This window comes from Natator depressus, chromosome 2 (genome assembly GCF_965152275.1).
Source record: "Natator depressus isolate rNatDep1 chromosome 2, rNatDep2.hap1, whole genome shotgun sequence".
Classification (NCBI taxonomy): Eukaryota; Metazoa; Chordata; order Testudines; family Cheloniidae; genus Natator; species Natator depressus.
Window position 1 is genome coordinate 5,437,868 of NC_134235.1, and position 18,802 is coordinate 5,456,669.

General features: G+C 49.4%; 1 long non-coding RNA gene across 1 annotated transcript; it reads left to right on the top strand.

Moving 5' to 3' along the window:
* The first annotated feature begins 12,655 nt into the window (after window positions 1-12,655).
* LOC141982055 (uncharacterized) lies at window positions 12,656-17,143 on the top strand. The gene is made up of 3 exons (XR_012637938.1): window positions 12,656-12,749; window positions 15,422-15,527; window positions 16,570-17,143. It is a non-coding gene; the product is annotated as an uncharacterized LOC141982055 (long non-coding RNA).
* Window positions 17,144-18,802: the final 1,659 nt, after the last annotated feature.

The window sequence follows — 18,802 nt, forward strand, 5'->3', positions numbered from 1 at the left end:
GCCCTCTCACTGGGGAGCCCTGCCTAGCCCCTAGGCATTACCCCTAGTGCAACGGCTGCCAGTTATGTCCACAGAAACAGGGCTGCATTCCAGGGGCTGCTAAACTGCAGCTACTCGAGTCGGACGTTTTTAAATCAACAGGTCCAGATAACTTGCTTCTGAGATTGGATGTTTGTTTCTTAAAAGATCTGCTTTAGTTCAAATAGGAATTAATTCAAGGCAGTCCAATGGCCTGTGTTATGCAGGAGGTCAGACCAGATGATCACTGTGGTCTTGTCTGGCCTTATACTCTATGAATACGGGAGAGAGGGGCCAGGTGGAATGTGAAAACACAATTCTCCCTACGTCGGCAGTGCTGGCCTCTGACACATCCCTGAGATCTGCCTGGAAACTGGAGGAATCACGTGGTTAGGGAAAAAGGCCTCACATGTCCTGCATCCTCACCCCTCACGATACAGAGGCGTGTCAGGGAGGGGACCTTGCAATCTTTGCAGTCCCTTACCCATTTATTCCTGCAGTCTGAACTGATGTGGGCTCGGTTATTTACAGCAGTGGCCCCAGCTTGAACCCTTTCACACAGTAGAATGTGTTGCTGAAAGGGAGCCAGGGCCAATTCAGACATCAGTTTTCTTCAAGTGACAACCTTACCTTTTTCATGTAACTTTACCACAGCTACAACCAAAAATAGTCACAGCGGGGAAGCAGGTAAAAGATGGAGGAAGTGAAAGAGATTTTTTTTTTAAATTGCCCAAGTGCTTCAGAGGAGGGTTGGAGGAAACCAGGTGAATCACATAAGGATTGTGGTGGTGGTGGTGGTGGCTTTCTGTTAGCAATTCAGATATTCTGATGATCTGTGCTGTATAAATACTGATTCCCGAGAGAATCTTCTGAACATTATTATTTATTGACAGTTGTACCCACAAAATGGTGGGCGTTTTCAAAACATTCAAGGAGGGCTGGTCTCCAGGCCGAGGAACTCACTGCCTAAGAATGGCCATACTGGGTCAGACCACGGCTCCATCTAGCCCAGGGTGCTGTTTTATCACTGTGACCAGTGCCAGGTGCTTCAGAGGGAATGAACAGAACAGAGCGATTATCGAGTGATACATCCCGTTGTCCAGTCCTAGCTTCTGGTAGTCAGAGGTTTAGGGAGCCTCAGAGCATGGGGTTGCATCCCTGTTGGCTAATAGCCATTGATGGACCTTTCCTGCATGAACTTATCTAGTTCTTTTTTGACCCCTGTTACAGGTTTGGCCTTCACAACATCCTCTGGCAACAAGTTCCACAACTTGACTGTGCGTTGTGTTAAGAAGGACAGACAGACAAGCAGATGGAGATTAGGGACAGGAGAACAATAAAAGGCAATTGATATTCAAGTCCTTTGGATTCACAGTAGGCTGCATGGCTGAGGTGTAGGGACCGCACAGAAGAGCTAAGGGAGGGCATACCACGCACAGGGGCTGTGTGGATGACTGTATGAATAACCAATGGTAGGACAAGGCTGGGGAGGTTGGCAGAGGATGGGGTGCAATATGAAGCTAATGAGGGAAGGGCAATGTTATGTAGACCTTTGATTCACCAGCCGATGGGGAACCACTAAGGGGATCTCAACGGTGAATGTGTGAGGTCCCTGGCTGTTGTTTATATTTTGAATATTTATTTATTATTGTGTATGTTTCTAATGGGGATATAAATGATGCAATATGGGAAATGGGAGCTACCTCTTTAGAAACATGGTGGAAGCACAGTGTGTGAGTTAGTTCAGTGGCTAATGTGTGTGTGTAGGGACTGGGTGTAGAGGGTGGTGCAGAAGGAGGCTGGCTCGTGACTGGCCATTGAGGTCTGTACTTGCACAAAACCCTTAAACAAAAGGTGTGAATTCTCAGAATAACCCAGCTTCTCTTTAAAAAGCTGAGTCTTGTGACTGAGGGCGTGACAAGAGTTTGTTATCTGATGCTCAGTTTTACTTTTAGTTCTCAGGCACCTGGAGAGGACACCCACCTACTCCCATATGCCTCCGGCAGTTCATGTGCACACCCTTCCCCATCTGCTCTGGTGGTTCCGTGTGCAGCTATCTCCCATTTTCTCAATGGAAACCCTTTAACAGATGAATGCCCTAAATGCCCTCCTTGTCATAGCCGCCACAGAGCTCTGAAAATATATAGGTCTCTGAAATTCCTGAAGGGATTTTTTTTTAATGAAAACTTAAGCTCAGGTTTTTATGCTGTCTGCGTGGGCAGGAGGAAGTGCGTAAGACCAAGGCCTGCAGCTGTTTCTAAACTCTATTGAAAGAAGAACCGTGAAGAAGGCAGCTGAAAGTTTCCATATGACCCTGGTGATACCTGGGTTTGGCCCTGCATGTGTTCTCTTGCCTGCTCTTTGGGTTGCAGGCAGCAGGAGTGTATGGACAAGGCAAGAGAAAAACACCTGTCAAAGAAGCAGGAAAACTTGCATCGTCATTAATAATAAATATTTAGGGTAGATTGGGGTAGCTTTTTAATGGTGAGAGTAATTAACCATTGGAAGAGCCCCGCCACAGCCGTTTACTGCTGCATGTAGCTACTCGTCAGTGTGGACGCAGCTGGCTTTTCACTGCAACGTGTAGCTTCATGTACCCTACATGCCGCCTCCAGTGTAGACAAGGCCTAAGACAGAGACTCTTGCCCCAGGTGGTCACTTTTTCTGGTGCATTTAGAACACTGGGTTACATTAAACGGTCACCTTAGGACAGGTGTAGAGACCAAATGAAATCAGTTTCCGTAAGGCCGATGGATGCAGTTGTGTCATTCCGCCCAGGCACTCACTATCAGGCAGTTCCTCTCCTCTCCCTGCGTGGAGGACTTTGAATGTACTGATACCTGCTCCCCTACAGCTGCCTGCAGCCCGCACTGCCATCACCTCTCTGGCTCACTTTGCAGGCGGTTTTCACGCCATCTGCAAATTTCTTCAGGGTTGAATTCACAGCCTCAGACAAAGTAAAACCCAAAGCAGCAGAACAAGGGGCTTGGCTTTACCTCACTATCTAGGGGTCTTTTTCTGGTCCCTCATCATCAGAGCACCCAGTAAACTTAGTCTGACAGTTCAGGTGGGGATGTATTGCAATCCTCATTTGAGAGACAAAGAACTGAGCACAGAGAGATTCAGTCACTTGCCCATCATCACAGAGAAGGCTGGGGATAGAGCCGGGAACTGAACACAGATTTCTAGAGTCCCAGCTTAGTGTCTGAGCCACCAGCTGGAATGGACTAACCTAGAAGCATCACTGCTTGAAGCCAGAGCTGCTTTGACTCTGCAAAGCCTAACACACTATTAATTCAATCCTTCTGTTATTTTTGCCCCCCAAAATCCCAGGGGCATGTCGCCCTCAAATACCCTTCCTTGTTAGATGGTGTTGGTGCTCTGCCTTCTACCTAAGGCACTGAAAGCCTGGAGATATCCCAGCATAACCTTTTGAACCTATTGCTTAATGATTGGTTTCAGAGTGGCAGCCGTGTTAGTCTGTATTCGCAAAAAGAAAAGGAGGACTTGTGGCACCTTAGAGACTAACCAATTTATTTGCGCATAAGCTTTCGTGAGCTACAGCTCACTTCATTGAAGTGAGCTGTAGCTCACGAAAGCTTATGCGCAAATAAATTGGTTAGTCTCTAAGGTGCCACAAGTCCTCCTTTTTGCTTAATGATTGCTTCCCTTTGCTCCAAATTGCACAACTCTGCCCACTGAGAAAGCAGAGGCTAATTCACACAGGCCTTAAAACTGCCGTTGGGTGTTGCGGTTTAAATACAAGACATGACAAGGCTTTAAGCAAGCAAGCAGGCTGGTTTGCTGATGGGCTGGTTTGTGTGTTAGTTTTTTTATTTTATTTTTTTTATTTTTTTTGTGTGTATTATATATTTTAATAGATAAAAGGAATATATTGGCTTTGAATAATATTTTTATTTATTAATTTTTATTTATTGCATTTTTTGTTTTTGGGCCTTGAGCCCAGTTTTGGGAGGCTTTTTATGGTTTATGTTATTTGGGCAAGATTTTAAGGTTCATGCCCTTGTCAAGTACCCCTTGCTTCCATCCTTTTTTCGAAAAGGGAGACGTGATGATCTGGGGGATGTGTCTGTACAACGTGGGAATTCGGGCTGATATTGTGAAGTTGTTATCAAGGGATTGCTGTATTTTTAGTGCCTCTACGTGAATTCCACCACTGCTCGGCGGGACCTGGAGCAGGCACACGCCAGACTGAGGACAATGGGGAGTACTCAAGTTTTAATGACTGTTCTTTGTGTATCTTCTCCTTGGGTTGATGGCGGCAGAGGGGAAAAGAATAATTCAAAACGCAGCTCTTTAGTGGGAGGGAAAACTCTGGCAAGCCATGAGCCTGAAAAAGGCTTAGAGGTGATGGAGGACAACTAGTTAGAATGCAATGTGCACGGAGAGATGGCACCAAATCAGCAAATGCAGCAGAAGCCTACATACAAAGAAGAGTCATGGCTCTGCATGGGTGGTGTGAGCCTGCCTGGAATCCTGCACTGATTTCTAGGCACCGCTGTACCAGAAGGAGGGAAGGAATTTAAGGGAGAGCAATACCAATAATTTGGGGTGTGGAGGGATTGATTTATAACCCTCAGCCACCTTCGGGGAGCTCTGCGGAGAGTAGAGATCCCAGGGAGCGGCCTATAAAAGGGTCCATGCTCTTGGCAGCAGCAAGCACAGCAGGGCAACCTTCGCCAACAGTGCATTGCTTTTGTTCTGGGAAAGGGGACATGACTGTGTTGGGGAGATCACAGCGATCTGACCATGGGACAGGCCTGGGCCTAGGAAAAAGAATAAGCAGGGAAAGGATGGAGTTGGACTGATGGCTTTGTTTTGATTTGTACCTTCCCTCACAGGCAAAGATGGAGACTTTAAAAAAGTACCTTATTAAAGAAAATGATGAGACACGGGAAAAGTCAGAAGGGTGTTGCTTCAAAAACAAAGCCACCTGGGCATGAGAAAACCAGAGGTTTGACTTTTAAATAAGAAGTGGCAATGTGAAAAAGCACAGGGGTTTTTAGAGATAAAAAAACCCAAACCAGATCAGACCAGACTGTGAGCCATGCGATAGCTAGTCCCTGTAACATGATCTTATCGGTGTTATTCTTCGTGAAAACCACGTGTTATGGTTGATGTTAAAATTAGATTGTCCAACTCGTCATAGCAGAGACAATGTCTTCCTTTATGCCTATCCTGTGTCCACAGGGTTTCTGTCATGACTGTGGCCTCCAGGCACTAACAGAAACAATAAAAACCATAAGGCTGAAAAGAGCTGCATTTGCACGGCTTGGATAAGAGACAACAAAGACGTAAGCCATTCGCAGGCAGCTATAAGTTTACACATTTCTGAAAGGTGTCTCCACCGCGGCCCTGAATCAGCAAGGACTGCAGCATGTGTTTAAGGCCGGTGACTATTCCTGTGCTGAAAGTTACACAGATATTTATGTGCTTTGCTGGATGAGGGTCAGCGCGCTCTGCACCTTTGCAGGACTGAGTCTGGGCTGAAGTTAAGGAAGGGAAGACACAAAGAGGGTCCTGATAGCCAGATCTATCTGTCAATGAAGAAGTCTCCAAAGAGGTTCTTGTCTTAACCTTACCCCTCCCCACTTATCCACTCTTACTGCAGCAGAGTGCTTTGCATTGCTGTAACTCTGCAGTGCCTGGCTTTCAGAGGGCTCATGTTGGCCTCTCACCACATCCTGGAAGGGCATTGAGCAACCCTGACTCTGCACTAACAAAATTATTTAATCTCTCAGCAGGTTGCTTCCCACTGCAGCCTCTAGCCTCGACCACCTGCTTGTCTGTTTCTCCTGTGTCTCTGTGCTCTCTTCCCACAGCCCAGGCTGGTCACTAATGGAGGGGGCATACAGGGGTACTGCCCCCCAGGACATTTCTTTGCCCTGTGTAGAAATTAGATTTGTTAGCCTGAGTTACCTCAGATTTCAGGCCTAAGTCCCCAGAGTAGGAGTCACAATTCTAGTAGCCAGCGGGGGGCCGGGGGAAGGTGGAGGCGTGTTATTGACAGTGTTTCGGCTAAATGAAGGGTGGAGATGGCATTGCATTGCTGATATTAATAGATGTGTAACCCTGGTAAGAAAGTGTCTGCACAGAGTGTCTCTGCTGGGAGGCTTGCAAATGCACAGAGTTGCAAAGTGGGGATGCTGGGTTCGATGAAAGCAGTTTCTGTGACCAGACTGTGCCTACTTGTTTGGAGGGAAAAGAAGGAGAGAGGAGAAGAGCGAGTTTGTTTCGAACAGAGAGAGAGGGGAACCGAAGGCTCCTTTCGGAGGGCATCAGAGAGTGTGGCTGGGCTGCCTAGAACTGGAATGCTCCTCTAGAATCCAGAAGAAACCTTAGATGGACTGTCCAGGGGGACTGGGACACTACTGCAGAGTCGAGGGGAACTGACTGACAACAGGGTTGTAAGCACCATTTCTGTTCAAGCCGACCAGGCCTTTTGCATTCCTTGTTGGCTGTATGCCCACCCTGACGCAAGGTGGAATGGGAGCTGATACGGTTTTTATCAAATCTGGATTTTGCTGTTGGGAAAATGTACTTTCTGAAGACAAAGGTTTAATGACACATGAAAACTGCTTAGTCCACTTGAATGCAATGGCTGATTGGACTAGGGTTGCCACTTGTCCGGTTTTTGGCTTCTGTGTCCAACTGCCATTTAGGGTTGTGGGTGCCCAGTTTTCAACCAGAAAGCCCACTCAAAAAGAGGACTTGGCCACCCTAAATGGCACCCGAATCAAAAGTCCAGTTACCATGGGACAGGGAGAGGCACCGGGTCATTAACCCATGCCAGCCCCTTCTTACCCAGGGCCGCCTCCTACCTGCAGGCAGGCTCCTCAAAATGATTTAGTGAACAGAGCAATGGGGCGGGAAGGGGGAGGAGTGTGCTGTTACCAGCTTTGCCCATTACTTTGGGATATGCTCATTTATTAGGGTTACTCTTCGGGGGGCAGGGGGATATCTGTACTTCTATCCATGTACTGCTTGTGTCACTTGTGTTCTCATACAGAGCTCTGCTTCTCCCTGCTGCAAGTTCCCTCCCAATGGGGCGCCCCTGCAGGACCTAGGTTCCCCAGGGCTGGGTTCTTCTGGCCCCAGAATCAGATGAACACACACACACACACACACACACACACACACACACACACATTAACAGAGTGCGTCTAAGAGGACCGGGTTAATCAGCACTCCCAAGTTGACCCCTTATGTGCCCCTGGGCTCAGCAGGCTGGGCCGAGCAGCACTTCCACGCTGCCACCCTCCTATGTCCCAGGTTCAGCATGTCCCTGACCCCAGTTTCACATTACAATTGTTCTGGTAGTGACCCATGAATGAGCAAACCCCACAGGATTGTTGGGTGCTGCAGGGATCTTTAGCTTAGGTACAAGGAGTGTTGCTGCAGAGCGAACGAGGAAGCCAAAAAACACACACAAGGGGGGTGGGAGGAGAGAGAGAGAGAGAGAAGCAAACAGCTTAACCATGAAAGTTATTTATTGCCAGGCAATAACCACACAAGGGGAGCAAAACAAACAAAACAGTGATAATATTAAATCTAACTTAAATTTGATTATAAATGTCAGGTTTAGAAAACTATAACTGATCACACCAGTCAGGATCCGAAGGCTACACCGAGAGAGAGAGAGAGAGAGAGAGAGTTGGGTTCTCACCACTCCATGAAGCTTGAACTGATCAGGGGTTCCGGGTGGTGGTGGTAGCTGAGGGTCCGGAGTGCTGGAGACAGGCAGAGCTCCCAGCACGATCTGTCAGGAGAAGATGACATCCCAATGGAACTGATGCAGATTTTGGATCCAGGCATCAGAACACTTACTTGTGCTTGGGTAGGGGTTTTTGTAGGGACAGAACAATGGTTCAAGGGAGAACACTAGATTTGTTTATGGGTAAACTGATGGCTCAAGGGAGTATACCAAAGTTGTTTTGTTCAGGCTAGACAATAAGAACTGATCATTCCTGGCTATGGGCGGTGTTCCTTGGAGGGAGCTCATAATGCAATTAGGCAGCTTCTGTATTTTGGATACCAATAAAGGATTTATTACTAGAACTGGTCTGATAACTACTGAGCTGGGTGCGTGCAGGCGTGAGTTCATTAACATCTGGAGCAGAGATTCCCCATCATGCAGTGCTTCCCTGCTTTTCTGGTCTCAGATTTCCGTGCAATTCTTGCCTGGGAATCTCTGTTCTCCATTCTGTATGCTAAGGCAGATGCCTCCCTGTCTCATCTTTAGTGCAAATGAGGCTAGGGATTTTCCTTAATCCTGTCACCCTTGTCTGGAGGGGTTTAGGTGTGTCTCCCAATGCCTTTTTCTTGCTTTTTGTAAGTCTTTTGTAAGATGCATGTGATGAAGCATCAACACTTGGTTGTGCCAGCAAAATAGCCAAGATACTGCCCACCAAAATGTCAAGATTCCATAGTCACAGAGCACTTGCTCATGGACACTTTGGAATGCAGGTACCACTGGTCCCAGGTTCATCATAGGCTGATTGATGAAACCAGGGGTGAATTGCAAAGGAGATTCTCTGAGAGGAACTACAAGTTTTACAAAAGTTTGTCAGCAATCTTTCCATCAGCTCTCCAGACGTTGTCACATTGGAATCACTGTGTGCTTTGATTGACTTGGGTGGGTTAGATCAGTGGTTCTCAACCAGAGGTAAGGGGCCCCCTGAGAAACCGCAAGCAGGCTTCAGGGGGTCTGCCAAATAGGGCCAGCGTTAGACGCACTGGGGCCCAGGGCAGAAAGCCGACGCCTCACCGCATGGGTCTGAATCCCAGGGCCCTGAACCTAGTTACTCAGGGTTGAAGCCCACCCCTGAGCAATGTAGCTTTGTGGGGGGCCCCAGGCAACTGCCATGTTTGCTACCCCCTAACGCTGGCCCCGGCTTTTATATGCAGAAAAACAGTTGTTTGGGCACAGGTGGGCTGTGGAGTTTTTGTAGCCTGTTGAGGGGGCCTCAGAAAGAAAAATGTGGAGAACCCCTGGGTTAGATATTGAAAAAGTGAAAGTTGAAATGGCTGGATTTGAGGCATGGATAAATAAGAGACATTGCAAAGAATGTGATGAAGGTCTAGATGCTGGCAAGGAATTAAAGGAGGCTTTCCCACGTATGTTTGAAATGTTTATAGTGGTCTTGTTGTTTGGAGCATTAACTGCAGCATGTGAGAATTCCTTCTCTTGTCACAGGTCCCTATGCATGGCAGACTCTTCCCTGAACTGATTTGTAAGGCTGCAGCCTCTCCACCTTCCAGGCCCATTGCTGCCACAGCACCTACAATTCGCTAGCCAGTTTGCGATGGCTTGGCTGAGCGGTGGCTGGCAGCTCCGGCAGAGAGAACAGCTCTCGACCCCCCAAGCCTGCCCATGCATGACCACAAGCCGACACCACTTGTGACCAGCGGCCGAATTGTGGGACATCTGGTTTTTGTTGCACGTTGTGCTGTAATTGATTAGGATGGTTATTAACTATGAAGCCTATTGTTAGGGATGTTTACTCACTCTGTCAAACAAATAGATCAGCAGGAGTCATGCCCAGTGGTGAAAGCAGGAGTCAGTAGCCAGGAGTTGGAGCCAAGGGTCAAAGTGAGTGAGACAAGGAAGGAAGGAGAAGCTGCTGGGCTTAATAGCCAGTCTGCTGACTCTTCCCACCAGTGGGGCGGGGTAGCCAATCAGGCAGCCTACTGCAGGCCAGCTCCTGTGCTCATTAAGTTGCCCAGAGACTGGCCCTGCTGCAGGCCCTGAGTCAGTTGGTTACAGAAAAAAGGAAGGTCCTAGCTGAGGGGCTTGGGGATTTCGGGAGAGGGTCCCTGCCAGGGGTATCAGGTGGAGGGAGGTGTAGAGAAGGAGGAGTGGTCCCCGCTTCATCTGCCCCCAAATTCTACTAATGCCTCCCCTGGCCCCAATGCAATTAATGCTGCTGCCCACCACCCCAAGTCAATTAAGTGGGATGAGGCAGACCCTACCCGAGGGCTCTTTTCTTGCTGTGGCTGCCCTTGCCCCCCTTAGCCGCTCCTCCAGCATCATCCCTGTGCCCTGATTGGGGTCCCTGTGTGCTACTGTAATTTAAATCTTAAATAGCTCACCCAAGAAATTACATTAAAGTTACAAAGTCAAGCACTCGAAAACTAGCAAATTCCAGGTAGGTTTTTAGTTGCCCTAGCAACTTAATTCTGCCCCCTGTGTGACCATCCCTGGATATACTGAATGAGGCACTTGTCCTGTGGGAAAAAACCCTGGGGTGCCAGTAGCCTGCCAGGTGTGCTGTGACTTGGAGGCGAGCAGTGTAGGGGCTGGAGCTGCTAGGCTGTGTAGCTGCCAGCCCTGGTGGGTCCCAGTAACCGCTCTGAGGCCTGGCTATGGGAAAGGGTATTTTACTAGGCCTGGCAGGAAAGGGAAGGTTGCAAATACCCTTTGTGCAGTTACAGTTCACAGTGAAAAGAAAAGGAGTACTTGTGTCACCGTAGAGACTAACAAATTTATTTAAGCATAAGCTTTCGTGAGCTACAGCTCCCTTCATCGGATGTAGCCCACGAAAGCTCATGCTCAAATAAATTTGTTAGTCTCTAAGGCGCCACAAGTCCTCCTTTTCTTTTTGCGAATACAGACTAACAGGGCTGCTACTCTGAAACAGGTCACAGTGAGCAAGAGCAGTTCTTGTTTGAGTCCTTGGGACACTCCTCTCAAGTCAGGTTTCTTCAGACCGAGTGCATGGGATGCCCTCTCCAGGCCAGTCCGTTTTCAAGCAAATAGGAGCTCTGAAGTTTCCAGGCCAGGCTCAGTTAGTGTCTCTCATTGGGGTCCCTCTGCACTGGCTCCTTGCCCAGCTGCTGCTGGTCCCCCGTAAGCCCCACACAGACCAGCACCCGTCTGCAATGCCCGGCACGCAGCCTGTTCCACACCTAGCTCTGCAGACAGTTCTTTGCATCCCGCTTCTCTGCAGCTCCTGGTTAGCCATGCGGCTGCTGCCTCCCAAAAGAGCCCCATCATTTTCTGCTCAGGGTCCTTCCTCCTAGCTGGCCTGGAGAAAGGGAAGCGCTGTGGGGAAGGGACTGATGGGAGTTGTAGTCCCCTGGCGCAGCAGGTTCATCACACCTAACTTTCGTGTGCTTGACTTTGCAAAGTAAATAAAGGAAAGGTCACAGGAACCCATTTTAATGGACAAGCCTCAAGCAACAGAAATACAGAGGCCAGTCCCACCGCCCCTGGTAATTCAGCACTAAATAATAATACATGATGAGAGAACTGTGGAAACCTCATATTCTGGGGCATTTTAAACCAGACTGGAGAAAGCCAAGAGAAGGATGCAGTCTCTTGGGAAGGAAATGGGTTTAAATTAGGGGTTCTCGCCCAGGCTGGGGTTTGACAATATCAGAACGTTCTGTGGGAACATGTCGAGTTGGCCGAAACTTCTGAGAGAAACCGGCCTGACTTCCTGCCAGCTCACCACCCATCTCCTCAGCAGCCCGCCTGGAGGGAAGTATGGGAACTGGGGTTCCCCAAATCCCTGAGCAGCCATCTCCCCAAGCTGTCTCCTTCCCCATCCCTGATGTAGCTGGCTGCCTCTGTGGTTCTCCTGACTCCCTGCCTGGTGGGCTGCTCCGCTCCCTGGAGTCCCATGCTCGCTGGCTCCCCGGGTGCTGCCTGGGGACTGCCAGGCTGCCTGAGTCTCCTCACCGCTGGCTCCCCAAACAGCCAGCTTCCTGATCTGCCCAACAATTCCCACCTGCCCTGCTCCTTGCAACTCCTTGCTGCCTGTCTTCCCATCCTCCTGCCTGGCAGGCTGCCCCACTCCTTGAGCTCCCCAATTCCCAGTGCTGCCTGCCTCCCGCTCTGCGGGGCTGCCCCGCCCCTTGGTGCCTTGGGCTGCACAGCCAGCTGGGCCGATGGGGAGTCGGGCAGCTGGAGGCATCATGGAGCCAGGGCAGTCCAGCAGCCTGCCAGGCCGGGAGGTAGGCACCCTAGGGTGCTGGGAGATCAGGGTGCTGAAGAGCGGGCTAGCCAGGCATTCTGGGAACGTGTTTTGCTTTTTAAAAACCATTTTTAAAAGTCGGAAACATGTTAGACTTTTCAGTCCCCTTTCCCAATTAGTTTTTAAGTTTTCATCCAGATTTGGGACAGAAAGATTTATCGCCAACTGGAACTTTTTCACAGGATGGAGCTTCTCTGTGCAGGCCAGCTGCACTGGTGACCCCAGTCCCTCTCTCTGCGCCTGGAAGGCAGGGAGCAGGGTCCCCAACTTCTTTGCTGTTGGAACCCCATATGGAAAAGGTTAAGAATCACCGGATTAGACAATAGAGTAGGGATTTTCCACCGCTGGTGACTGTCGCTTATGCAGTGTATTAACCATCTCCTTGTGCAAAAGCTTTTGGCGGGGAAAGGAAACCAAACAAAATAAAATTTGCTGGAGCACTGAATTCTGTTAAGTCTCTGAGACTTGTTGCCTCTGGCTGCTTTTGAACTAAGAAAAAAACCCATGTCAGCAAACTCCCCTGCAGATACCACGCCCAGCCATCAATCTCCTGTCTCCTCCCCCCAATGCACAAACTTTGCATGAGCTGCCTTCACAGGCAACCACCAAGATCATCATTTATAACCAGCCCCCCAAGAAGCAGCTTCCTGATCTGCCCAGGCTGTGACGGCAGGCCGAAGATGAAGGCTTTTCTTCTCGCCCTGCTGGTGGCGGTTCTGTGTGTGGAGCAAGGTGAGATGCTGCTCATGATTCCTCTGTGCCTGGGAAAGAGCCAGGGAAGCAGCTAGAAATGGCAGGGGCAGAGGGGGATTTTTGCAGCACCGCGGGCAAAGATTCTACCTTTAAGTGGGAGCTGGCACTTCTGCAAACCTCCCTTTGCAGCCAGCCGCTTGGTCATGCGAAGCAACGGCTGGTGCGTTGGCTGTCTTTTGAGCACTAGGAGGTCAGCCTAGATATTTGCAATAATCTTATGAGTCTGGGAATTTAGTACAGACATTGTTTATTGTACGTATTACAGGAGGAGGCAGAAGCCACAGTTACGATTCGGGGCCCATTTTGTCGGCTTACAAATACATTAAAAAGCAGTCCCTGCCCTGGAGAGTTTACAGTCTAAAGTAAGACACAGTGTAATAAGGGGGTTGAACACACAATTGAATGGGGGCTGGGTTAGGGTTGCGGTGCTAGGAACACAGATTAGCCACAGAGCAATTGGACAGTTTCAAATCAAAGGATATTTTTGCACCTGCAAATATATCAGTGGCCATGGTTCACAGGGGGCCGTGCAAATGTAAACAAACTGTCTGGCGGCCCGCCAGCAGATTACCGTGATGGGCCGCAGGTTGCCCACTACTGTCCTAGAGAGTTTATAGTGCAAATTGGACAGGAAGTGATGCATGAGGGTGACATAGAGAAGGAGGGGATGGGTTAAGGAAGAACAAGATCTGTCCACGGGCCACAGGTTGCCCACCACTGCTCTAGGAAATGCACCTTGCCTCTCCATTTGTTTCTATAAAGCATCTAGCATGTTTCTGACACTGTAATAATAATAACCAAGCTTGTTTGGCAAGTCAGAATGAATTCTCTGGTCTTCCATGTGATACCCATCAATAAATAACACATCATGTCATTCATATTTCATTTATCAGAGCCAGTGTGAGCTCATATCACAATGACCACCCACCATCAATTGGTACGTGTCTCTTTGCAAATTAGTCCTTATAAAATATTGGACCTGCTCTAGCCAGGAAGGAGCTGTTTCCCCCATGCATATTAGCCCAGGTGCACTGTGGATTTTTGTGCCTTCCTATGAAGCATCAGGCAATGATCGCTGCAGAAGGTAGGATGCTGAACAACTTGAACATACAGTCTGATCTGGGATGGCACATCTTCTGTAGGTAACACTGACTACGTAATACAGACATGGTAATCAGAGAGGACTGAACATAGGGTCTTGAGCTCCAAACTGTAGGCCAGTATCACTCAAACTAAAGGAGAACACTGTTAGCTATAAGAAGGAGGTTGTTGAAAGTGCTTGGACCAACCCGTAGAGGGAGGCATGCGCACTCTCTTAGCTAGTGTCATAGAATCATAGAAATGTCAGGCTGGATGAGACCCCAAGAGGTCATCAAGTCCAGCCCCCTATGCTGAGGCAGGACCAAGTAAACCTAGACCATCCCTGACAGATGTTTGTCCAACTTGTTCTTAAAAACCTCCAATGACTGGGATTCCACAACTTCCCTTGGAAGCCTCACAGTTCAGGTTTTCTAAACCTTTTATCATTTTTGTTGCTCTCCTCTGGACTCTCTCCAATTTGTCCACCTCTTTTGGTGCCCAGAACGTGACACAGTACTCCAGCTGAGGCCTCACCAGTGCCAAACAGAACAGGACAATTACCTCCTCTGTCTTACGTACACCACTCCTGTTACTACACTCGAGAATGATATTAGGCTTTTTTGAAACTGTATCCCATTGTTGACCCATATTCAATCTGTGATCCACTATAACCCTCAGCTCCTTTTCAGCAGCGCTACCACCTAGCTAGTTGTTTCCTATTTTGTAGCTGTGCATTTGATTTTTCCTTCCGAACTGTACTACTTTGCACTTAACTTCCTTGAATTTCACTTTTTGGATTTCAGACCAATTCTCGAATTTGTCAAGGGCATTTTGAATTCTAATCCTGCCCCCGAAAGTGCTTGCAACCCCTCCCATCTTAGCATCATCCGCAAATGTGATAAGCATGCTCAGTACTGGCCACTGTGGGACCCCACAGGATTCGCCTTCCCAGTTTGACACTGAACCATTGATAACAGTCTTTCAATCAGTTGTGCACCTGCCTTATCGGAATTTAATTTAGAACATCTTTCTCTGCTTTGCTTATGAGAATGTCATATGGGACTGGGTCAAAATCAAGCTACATCATGCCTACCGCTATCCCCCATCCACTAGGCTAGTTGTCAAAGAAGGAAATTAGTTGGGTTTGGCATGATGATTTCTTGAGAAGTCCAGGCTTATTTTTGTTTTATAACCCTATTACCCTGTCCGTAACATTCCGGCTTTGGAAAGGAACGTGCTGAGAAAGTATTTACAAATGGGTGTCACGGAGGGCGCTGGGGGAACTTTTCAGAGGCATAAATAGCAGTTGCATGCCCAGCTGCCATTTATGCCTTTGAAAATTTGCTCCTCTGTGTTTTGGGTCCAATCCTGAAGTCCTTACTCAGTCGACGCACAGGGAAACCTACCACTGGCTTCAGTGAGAGTTCGGCCTGAAATAGCGGCTGAGAACATCAGGATATGGTCCACTTTGATGCTCATTAGCAGCAGGTGACAGGGATGGGGACTGTAGACCAGGAACCAATAACATATTCCTGCACGCCTCTAACATGGGCTGTGTTTTCCTTTTGCAGCTCACTCGCTGGTGTGCTTCAACCTCCCGCTGGGGTTGTCTGGAATCAACTACATGTCAAAGTAGTGAAAACTACTGTGTGACCACGTATCTTGGTGCAGGAATTGGTAAGTTTGGGCATGTTCTACCTATTCTCTTTCCATAGCACTTTCCCTGAGGACATCCTGCTCCAGCTCCAGATCACTGGGTTTTCCTTCCTCCTTCTGCTGGAAGGATGGGACATTGCTGGTGTGGAATTGGGGAATCACTCCTTGAAACCGAATGGCAGGAGAACTTTGCTGGGACGCGCTAAGGGGGGTGGGAGCCCCCGTGCTCATTAGTGAGGTTTGCAGCCGAGTGAGTGACTCAGAAGAGGGCAGTGCAGGCAGTGTCAGGCTTCCTGTACACGAATGCGGGGGGGCTCCATATCTACCCCTCCAGCATTGGCTGAAGTCCTGAAATGAGGCTCTTTATAGCCCAGTCCTGCAGATGCTCCCAAGCAGTGGGTGCTGCTACTGCTGAGGTGGGCGAGGGCTGGGACTGAGTTCCCACCTGCTCCTCAGCGGCCCTGCAGGGGCTGCCCTGGGTGTCAAAGGGAAGGAGGCTGCCTGCCTGAGCGGCTGCCAGCCTTGAACGGTGCGAGGGAGCAGTTAGAAAGGGCTCAGTGGATCCTCTGCTTCTCAGCACAGGTTCTCAGGGAAGCAGCCTCCTCTGCTCTGCTGCATTCTTGTGGCATCGAGCCCACCCCCTTTCCCTCCGGTTTGTTGGGGGGAAAGATGGCTGCCTTTGTTCCTGGACTGCAGGGGAAAGGACGTCTCCCAGCTGTGCCCCTCCTGCGCCCGATTGCACCCAGCGGCAATTATACACAAGTGTAAATGTCGTTGCCAGCCTCTGCATTTTGAGCGGACTGTGAGTAGCCAGTTCCTGGGGAGGCGCACTGATACTACTTGCCATGTGGTTCAGTTAACAAAAGTAGTGCCAGGCTATTGAGTTGTGCAGGGATATCGCCCAGGGGATGAGAATGTTAGGCTCTGGTAGAGGCCTCCCTACAGGATGGGGGAGCAGGCAGATACCGGACACAGTGTTGGTATATAATACTCTAAATATTTGTATTGATCACAATATAAACCCCACTCACTCCACATTCACACTCCTTTCATACTACACCAGAATCAGAAGATCCAAAGGACATCCCGACGGCCAGTCGAAATTCAGTCCGATCACAAGGCGTGGGGAGCCCCACGTTACACGCCTCTTCTTTTTCAGAGCTCTGGGTTGATGTCTGACTCCAAATATCAGATATGTCAGGCAATTATTTATAGACCAGTTCGTCGCATCATCAACTTTTTTTCTGTTTATGAAGCCTTTCACCCATAACTCCAGGCAAACAGTTCTGGAGAGCTCACCAGTCGAAATTCAGTCCGATCTCAAGGCGTGGGCAGGCCGCCATAATCCAAGATTTTCCATTTCCCCCAATTCTTGCATAACTGCAGAGCTGGTGTTATTCCCTTCCTGCTAATTCTTCCTATTCCCTATTCCCATAAAAGTTGTTTTTGCACAGACAATTCTTGACCGCTCATAACCGCGAATCCTTGCTTCAGCTGCCAGCACTCAACTCATGCCCTCATGTGAAACACACAGCATTTATACTGGGCCCATATGGCCTATCGCGTATTACAACATATACATCACAACAAGACCAGTTGGATGGCAGGCCGTTGTAACTGCCCTGCATAACTGACATTATGGGCCTTGCTTTCCCAGTCTGGCCTCCTTTCGCGCCTGTGGAAGCCATGCGATGGTTTAAGCACCAAACATCTCACGTGCTGGTGCAAGGCTCCACTACTGGCATGTGGAAGTGAGAGAATTTGCACGCTCCAATCCCAGTGCCTGGCTGGTTGTGCATGGACAAAAGGAGGCCGGGTTGAAGCCTTTTTGGGTATATTGGTGTCTGCTGCTTAACGAGCTGTGCTGTGAGCTAGCTACTACCAGCTCTTTAAAGCACTGACGCTCAAGAGCAGGAGACAGGACTCAGTCACCTCTGTGCTGCGTCCCCGCAGCCCCCACTGAACTCCCAAAGCCCTGTCCCAGCATGCAGTGGGCAGAGTGTGACAATCTGGAATGGATTCTCAGGGTTCATTGGCTGTTCCCTCCTCCTGGCCAGGAATCTGAAGGGGATATTCCCAGATTGTTACATACGGGTCTGTAACTGCTAGGAAGAGACTAATACTGTTTTTATGGTATATAATAGGAGTAGTGACTTCTCATGGCTGGGCAGAGATAAGGCTGTGAGGCCATTAACTGCAGGGCCGTCCACCAAATTGCCCCACATTCCCTGGTTCCCTACGCAGCTGCGTACTGCTCCAGCGGCCAGCCCTATCCCCTGGCAGGCTAAGCTGGTCAGGAAAGCTGCCCCCGCTCCTGCTCCGCGCCCACTCCTCCCCTTCCCCATGCCCCCACCCCTGCTCTGTCCCTGCCCCGCCTTTTTCCACCCTTGCTCCGCCCCAGCCCCACCCCCACTCCACCCCTTCCCCTGAGCTATGTCCCGGGGGACTGCAGCAGGAGTCGGGCGCACCCTGCACTCACCGGGCGGTGGGAAGTGGAGCGACCCAGCCCCAGCCCGTTCCGCTCCGCCGACTCCTGCATGAAAATCAGCTACTTGGTGCTGGCCATGGTGATCTTGGCCAGCTTCGTCTATATCAGGGCCGGACTGTGATCGGGTCAGGAAAAAAGAACTTGATGGCCTGAAGAACCTGCTCAGGCTTCTCCAACGAGACACCAAACCCCTCTCTGTGCAAAGCTATACTGGGGTTACCGATGGTGCCCTTTCTGCCAAACTCTCTCCCAGATCCCATTAGATAATACCTGCCCTCTTGCCGTTCACAAGGAAATCCTGTTGCTGTCACTGGGTGCCCCTCTGTGCGTCTCAGCAGATCTGGATTGCTGCTCCCATGGGTTTGGGCACAGGAGGCCTGGGAAGCTCAAATGAACAGTGCTGCCCCACTGGGGAGATGCCCGCTTGCACTCCTGACCCATCAGGAAATGGTGGATAATGTTGGCAGGGTTTCTGCTTTTATACCCATAGTCCCAGTTGATGGGGCTGATTAAAAAAAAAGTCAGGGCTCACCAGGAAATGTTTAGCCCAAACCACCTCCAAAGCGGAATACTTAAAGACCCCTGCTTCTTGCTACCGCAGAGACATTTCCCATCCACGTCACGCTAGGGTTCAGTGCCAGACTGATTGCTGGGAAGGCATGATCCAAAAATAGACCTCAGACACATTCACCCCCGGTTGGATTCTGGTTTTTTACATTGTTTTCTTTATTCTGCTCCTTGGATGACTTTTCTTATGTAAAAGGAATGCAGTGCTCGCACCGTGATTAATGTGAGCATCACACCTGAA